Genomic DNA, 8,246 nt, shown 5'->3' on the forward strand with positions numbered 1-8,246 from the left:
AAGGGGTGGGGTGAGGCGAAGGGCCCGGGTGAGCCCACGGTGACCCCGCAGCTGCCTCTGCTGACCCCGGAAGTGCGGAGCAGTGGCCGGCCTGGCCTGACGCGGGGAGCACTCCCTTCGTCAGAGCTGCCCATCCTGCCTGCTGAGCTGGGAACTCCGGTTCCAGGGAGACAGCATCCACAGCGGACCCTGGAAGAGGGCTCGTGTTCTCGCCGCGCGGGGCGCGTCCCCTGACTTCTGTCACAGCTGACGGGCCAGCTGGGGGAGGCGGCAGGTCACCTGCGTCTCTGCCCAGATCAAGAGTGGTGACCTGAGGAGGGGACAGGGTAGGGCCCAGAAATAAATGAAGATGCTTCTCCTGGAAAGAAAGAAAGATACTTTTCCTAGTTTCCTTAAATGCTGGTGTGTTTGTTTAAGTGAGACTCTTGGTTCCAGAAAGAAGTCCCACTCAGAGCAAGAAGCAGAGGGACTCCAGATCCAAACTGGGGAAAGGCAGGAAGACAGGCCGGTGTTGCTGCGATGAGGCACACCAGCAGGGGGCTCCAGCACATCCAGGCTTCTAGTTTCCTGACTTTGCTTCATTCTGAGGCCAACTTTCTCCACAGCTAGTGGCTCCAGGGCTCATCCTTCCATTTTTACCATCAGAGTAGAAGGGAGTCTCTTTCCTTGCATCTGATTAAGAAAAGTCCTCTAGAAGGAATTAGACTGGACCGCTGGAGTTTTATGTCTAACCTTGTGAAAATGGGAGTTGGAACTGACTGGGATGGACAATTTTTCTCTTACGGGGCCTGGAGTGTGTGCATGTGTGCATGTACCGGTTGGTTGGTTGAATGAGTGGATGAGTAGGGGGGTGGTTGACTAGTGACTTGGTTGGTTGGGGAAAAGAGGATGTGGGGGGAGGCAGTTTCCAAGGGGAATCCGAGTTCTGTGACCAGACCGGGGCATTCCAGCCCAGCCAAGGACGCGGTTATTCACCACTGTTGTGTTCCTCTTTCCTGATCCACTTACCCATGCAGAGTGAGAGCTCCAGAACCATCCAGGTTCTCAGGATGGGATTTACTGATGCTTTTCACGTTCTTTGGGCATTTAAAATATTTTCTAAATGTTTTGCAGCAAATATCCATTGCCTTTATAATATAAGGTTTTGTTTTTTAAAGAACAGAATGGGTAAGTTTTCAGTAATCAAGGCAGAAATATTAAGAACCAAAATATAGAAAAATCCTAATTTTAGGTTGATGTTCTTGCAATATGTCTTTTGAAACTTAGTTGTAAAGCTGACAATATATTTAGGTGTACATGACCAGGACTATTTCTTTTCTAGGTAGGAGAAAGGATACTGAAAAACATACAAACATAAAAAGTAAGAGGCCCTCAAAGCTTTGCTCCATAAGCAGAATATATAGATTTTTCTACATGTAATGCAGGCAGTTTATTTTACCCCTTTCTCTTCAGAGACAATGAGAGAAGCAGGAAATCTGGAAATCTGTTGTGGAGGAAGTCACTGTTTATGACAGGATCAGAGAGGGTTAAAGATGTTGTCAGGACCCTGATAAACTAAACGAGAATAAGACAGAACAGGAAATATCTTCGCTCCCCATAATGCATAATATCTAATTACTCAGGTTCTTTTCATTTTCTTGCCCTAAGGATCATTTAACATTAAGGAAGATTTTTGCATAAAGAGCAAAACTATTTTGCATTTAAAATTCTCTTTCTCATGTCCTTTTGTCACTGTCCAATTTTCCACAGTGAATACACGCAGCTTTGACAGAGGAAAAAGCTACTGAAAATAAAATCCAGTTAAAATCTGCTTTCTAAGAAAGAAGTGAGAAGAGGGCTGGGGTGCACCTCGGTGGGATGTTCATGGGGTGACTCCCTAGAGACAGCCAGCAGGAGCGAGTTCTCCTTAAAAGGGCAGGCACACTTACCAGCTCCTGTTGGAGAGTTTAGAAGGGTCAGTGAGAGGGGAAGCCAGTCAGAAATTTTGGACAGAGGAAATATTGGAAGTCTTCCCTGAAGATGCCACTGGGATTCATTTATTCAGCAAACATGTATTGAGTGTCTATTATGAGAGGGTAGGTAGAGCGGCAAGATGAGGCCCAGAGCCGCTGGAGCCAACTGCCTGGGTTGGAATGCTGGCCGTGTGCCTCTGGGCAGGCCACTTAGCGTCCCTGCGCTCTGTCGCTTCATGAGACTTTGGGAAGACCGCACTAGTTGATCCATATGAGTGCTCTGAACGGTGAATGCCTGCTGTTGAGTGTTAAGAATTGTATATTGCTGGCTGGTACACTTATGGTCTCTGTCCTTAAGGAGGAGGCTGAAACAACACAAACCAGAAGTCTATGAAGCAAGATGAAAGACCTGCCAGGTTCATTTTGTCAGGTCACAGAATTGCTGGGAGGCTCCCCAGCTGAATAGCTTGTACGAAATCGTGCTGCCCAGGGCTCCTGCCCCAGGCACCCTTTTGTAGGTCACTGGGTCACAGAAGGCAGGTCTCATGAAGGGCGTTTCATTCTAAGTCAGCATGACAGGGTGATGATGAAGACTTTTACTGAGCATTTCCTCTGTAACAGGTACTTTTCTAAGCGTACATGGGAGTTAACTCCCTCACCTGCTCAGGCAGGTATGTTATTACCCCCATTTTACAGACGGCACAGAAAGAGGAGATAACTTGCTCGTGGTCACACAGGTGGTATATGGTAGAGCTGGGATTTGAACCCAGGTCATCCATCTCCAAAATTAGCCTGTATGTCACCATGGTCACCCTGTAGATATACCGTTTTTATTGACTTCTTAGGAATTTTGCAAGTGTGACGCTGGCTGCTATTTGCCCACTTCCTTGAGTTTCATTCATCTGTTCCTTCAGCTGACGTTCACTGAGCTCCTTGCTCTAAGTGGGGCACAGTGTGACCTATTAGGTGCAGAACAGAAGCCAGAATCCTCCCATCAAGCTGTTTCAGGAGATAAGGCTTGTGCCCAAAGGCGGAAAGTGACGTGTTTCTGGTGAGGAACAGCGGATGAGGGCTCAGAGACACAGGAGCAAAGATGGTTTGGGGATGGCAGAGCAGGAAACACCTCAGCTCATTCAGAGCAGAATCTTGAAGGACAGAAGGTTTTGACAGATGGTCATTCAAGAACACGTCATTGCAGTCAATGAGAATTTCTTGGTTTGACAGATGTATCATGGTCATGCATCATTTCCTCATGTGGAAGCTCTTTATAGTATCTTTGCAACTTTTCTGAAAGTTGAAGTTTTTTCCAAACTAAAAAGAAAGTTATTTAAAAAGTAATAGCAGTAGATTATGAAAGTTTTTGGATACATTAAATGTCCATTGAATACCGTTTACACATGAGACAGTGAATTTCCATATGATACATTCCATATGATACATTTCCATATGATACGTTTGCAGAGCAGTGCCAAGATTACATCTGTACTGTAACATTTTAATCAACATATAGCAAACTATGACTTTGAATGTATGACTACTAACTTGCCAAATTAACACCACACAATTTTACCTATCAGGCAGTAATATCTATACTAACTTCATAATTATTTAAATGTCCTAGTAAAATCTTCATGTTGACTTATCAAATTATTTTTCATTTTTGTTTAAAAGCACATTTTGCATCTTCAGTGTATTATATCCCATACATTATCATACAGGCAATCTTAGGAGTATGTAACAACTTAGATATAATGGGTGTTTAATAAATACTAAAATTTAATAAATAGGCTGAGTCAGTTTTAAAAAGTTCAGAAAGAGAAGCAGGTACTAGGGAGCATGTGTTGCAGTAGAAGGAATTAGATCTAGGAAGGACACCACCAGCATGGCCAGGTCAGTGTACTCCCTTTCTTTGCCTTTAAAACCCTGTGGATGGCTTCCTGTGAGAATGAGGTTCTAAGTCCTCGTCATGCCTGCTTCCTGCCTTGCCTCTTGGGTCCCTTGAGGTTTCTAGTGCCTCAGCCAACAGCCTTCTTTCCACTCGTGGACTAGAGGCTGCTCTTTCTTCCCCGGGGCCCCATCCCCTTCCCTGCTCATTGTCACATTAGGTCCCACGCATCCTTCAGGTTTCAGCTCAGTTGAAACCTTCCCTGGCCCCAGCTCTGTGTTGTCAGCACACTTTTTTTTTGGTAGCACTTGCTTGTTGCTGTGATTAGTCAACTAACGCTTGCTTTGATGATAAGCGCCATGAGAACAGATAAATGCTTGCCCTTGATTGTACACATCATAAGAACAGATAAATATCTGTTTGACTTACTCTCGTACCCCAGCACTGAGCATCTCTTGAGATAATATGCCCTCAAAACATGAGATCAGTGAATGGAGAAACTACCAGATTTGATAATTGATTAAGAGGAATGCAGGCTTTTGAACCCTAAAGACAGAAAAAGTGGAGCTGCCATCTGCTATGAAAGGGAGCACAGGATAAAAGGCTTCCAGGAGTCACTTATGAACCCAGAATTGTACATATTGATTTGGAGGGCCTGAAGGTCATGAATTTGTTCAGCAGGACATAGCAAATTTAACACTTAAGGGAAATAATACAGCTAAGGAAAGACAGAAAGGATGAAGAGTTTGTAGGTATATTAGTGAGAATTAGTTTAGAACAGCAAGTAACTCCAAAAGAATAGCAAAAAAATCCAAAAGACAGAGACTTAAACTTGTAAGGACTTCTTTTTGTCTCCCCTAAAAGAGTCTGTAGGCAGCAAGTCCCAGGCTGTTCTGGTGGCTGCATGGTCCCTGGGCCTGCCTTCTCCCTCTCTTCTCTGTGCCACCGTTCTTAGTGTGTGGATTCGATCCTCAAAGTTGCCTTTGCCTCCAGATGTCTGCTGGGGCTCCAGTCATCAAAGCTGTCTTTCTGGCAGCAGGAAGGAAGGAGGAGGAGGTGAAACAGACACCCCTGAAAGCCCAATCCACTTCCGTCTCACTGGCCAAAGCTTAGACAAGAGGTGACTCTTGCTTTAAGTTAAGCTGGGGATGTAGCCTTTGAGATGTGTGCATTGCTACCTTGAAGAAAGTCAGTGATTCTTTTACTAAGAATAATAATGGTTCTCAGGTGAGTGAGGGCTGATTGTACCACAGCCTGGAGGAGACAGTCGAGAGAAATGTGGTTTCATAAATACTCCCCCTGCTGAAAGGCACAAGTCTCCAGTAACAGAGGTATGGGATGTTAGCACAACAGGGAAACTCGGGAATCACCTGATCAGTACTCGCATATTGCTGTTGCAGAGACTTGACCCCAAGAGATGAGGATACTTAGCCAACATCACACAGCAAGTGGAAGGCAGGGCTGGGCAGAACCAGAGTTCCTGGAGGAAGTCAGGGAACATTAGACAGGGAGTTTGTGGCAGCTCCATCTGAACCCACCCGAATAAGGGCTCACTTTACACAATTTTACAGTCACTCAAGGGAGACCTGGTAGGGGGTGGGCTTGGATCTGCATCTCAGCTGTGTGACCTTCTCTGAGCCTCAGACCCTCTGCTGTGTGAAGGCAGAATGGCACATGCAGGCACCCCATAATTGGTAGTCATTACTATTGTTATCATTAGAAAGCAATAAATCTTTTTGGAATCATGGAATGAATTGGTGAACAAATAAAACATGAATGAATGAAATGAGAACAGCCAGCCAGCCCTCTGAGATGATTTCACTGTAAAGCTGGATGGGTAGCTCCTCACGAATGAGTGAAATTAGTTGGATGGTTCGCTGTCCATCTGAGACATCTCAAGTGTAAAGCTGGGTAGGGAGCGTCTTGTGTGCCCCAGCTCCCCACTCCATCCTTCCGGTTCTCCATGTCTGTCCCCCGCCGTCTGTGCGCCTTTGGGTCCACTGCAGCCTGCCTGCCAAACCGGGCCGCGCCCCTTGTGACACTGATCCCCTTCCAAACACACCAGTCCTATAAAGGCTGCCTCCACACCTTGATTTAATTTTCCTGTTTTCGCCTTCACATTATCTCCTCTCCCACTATTTCATCTTCACCTCAACCTCCTCTCCCACTCATCGGGCAATATATTTTGAGTGTTTCCATGGGGCTGAGCTCAGGATTGTGGACCAGTATAAAGAAGACACCAGTCACAGACTCTGGCCTTGAATTATTTCCAGTATGATGACAAATGCCTCTCAGACGTCGTGACTTGGAGGTAAGATGCAGACACCTGTACTGTAGCTGTGTCTTCCTCACCATCCCCCTTCATCGCTGACATTTCTCAACTCTGTCTTGATCTGTTTGCCGCTTAACACCGTTTAGTGTTATCATTAGTAATTCTTATCAAACTTAAAATGCTGGGAAATAGTTATATTTGTGGTCTTTTCTTTTCTATGTTAAGAAAAAAACAAACAAACACTTCATCAATTCAATATCAACACTCCAGGTAAAATAGCATTAAATTACCAGGTGAAACATGCAACACCCAGAAACACTGTTAAGTGAGCTCCTCATTAACATTAATTTGTTTTCATTGAGCATATACCGGATTGGAGTTTTATTTGGAAACACAGAATTTATATCTGTTATAAAATATGGCAATAAGTCTCCTGTGGCTGTAGCCAGGACTGTGTGCCAGCTGGAGCGGAAGCAGAACTCTGGTGTTAGCTTGTCTGGGGAGGCTTCGCATCCAGAGAGCCCGAATCCCTCTCTGTGGCGAGAACAGCCCGAGTTTCCTCTCCCACCACTTCTGCATCTACCACTAACTAGCTGGATGACTCTGGGACAGCCGCTTCACTTCCCTGGCCTCAGTGTCCCCATCTGCAATCTCAAGACCCTAGATTCAACCATTTCCAAGTCAGCATTTCTCTCACTAAACAGTGCGCAAAAAGCATCTGAGCAGCTGCTTAAAAATTCCAAGTCCAGAGTCTTCATCCCTGAGGGGGTTTGGGCCCAGGAATCAGGGGTTTTAATAAGCATCCCAGATTATTTTCCAGGGGTTAGTCTGAGGGCCATGCTGCGGAATCCACTGTAAGCTCTTACTGAGATCCAGCACTTCAGTGTGCTGGGTCTTCCTCAAAAGCATATTTCAAATAAATTCTCAAAGAAGAAGGAAGAGAAGACGGAGGAAGAAAAATGAAAGGGAATAAGAGAGGCCCCTATCATCCCTGAAAAGGAGCTCTGAAGCGCAGGCGGCGTGGTCCCGGGCTGAATGCTCCCCTCCCCGCCACGCACTGGGGGGGCTTCATCAGAGGGGGCCTCTTACATTACCTACTGTTCCCACACTGCTCTGACAATGGGGTCTGCTTTGACATACTGGACATTTTTAGCAGCCCCTCACAGTGCCAAGCGATTCCCCCAAGACTTGAGGAGATAATAGCACAAGTGAGGCATGACCAACTGAGTCCAGGGAGAGGGGGTGTCTTCAGTGTTTCACCAGGAGGAAAACACAGGCATGAGTCCCTTGGCACCCAGGAGCAACCACCTTCAAAGACCAGCTCCCTTCATCAAGGATCTGAGAGGCAGCAGCTGCTGCTGCTGCTGCTAAGTCGCTTCAGTCATATCTGACTCTGTGCGACCCCACAGACAGCAGCCCACCAGGCTCCCCCGTCCCTGGGATTCTCCAGGCAAGAACTCTGGAGTGGGTTGCCATTGCCTTCTCCAATGCATGAAAGTGAAAAGTGAAAGTGAATGTGAAGTCCTGTCCAACTCTTCGCAACCCCATGGACTGCAGCCTACCAGGCTCCTCCATCCATGGGATTTTCCAGGCAAGAGTACTGGAGTGGGTTTCCAATGCCTTCTCCGGAGAGGCAGTGGGGAGAGACCTAATTTCCCTTAACGAGGTCTTCTCATTGCTGATCTAGGGTGATAGGTACCACCAGGCACTTTGGGGCATTTAAATCAGGAACTGCTTAGAACAAGCGTGGAAATAACAACAGTGGCTAGAACTCACTTTATGCCAGGGAAAATTCTAAGTAATCTACCTGCACTAACTCATGTAAGCCTTTCAGCAACCCCCTGCAAGAGGAATTATGACTGTGGTCATTTTCCAGAGATGGAGGGTCATGGCTACGAAATGGAAGACCTGGGATTCCAGGTAGGGCAGTCCGGCCTTGCAGCTGAAGTTCTCCACTTGGCTCTGCCCCTGTTCTGAGAGGTCTCAGCTCTCCCTCGCTGTAGCTCGTGACCCCAAGAGCTCCCTTTCTCAGCTTGCTCATCCTCATCTCTTTTCCCCATCTCATTTCTGTTCTGCAGGAGGACTTCGCAGAGGGAGGACCAATCAAAGAGGAGTCCGTGCTCGGGAGGATAACAGA

The sequence above is a fragment of the Bison bison genome, unplaced genomic scaffold, assembly GCF_000754665.1.
Source record: "Bison bison bison isolate TAMUID 2011002044 unplaced genomic scaffold, Bison_UMD1.0 scf7180017864146, whole genome shotgun sequence".
Taxonomy (NCBI): domain Eukaryota; kingdom Metazoa; phylum Chordata; class Mammalia; order Artiodactyla; family Bovidae; genus Bison; species Bison bison.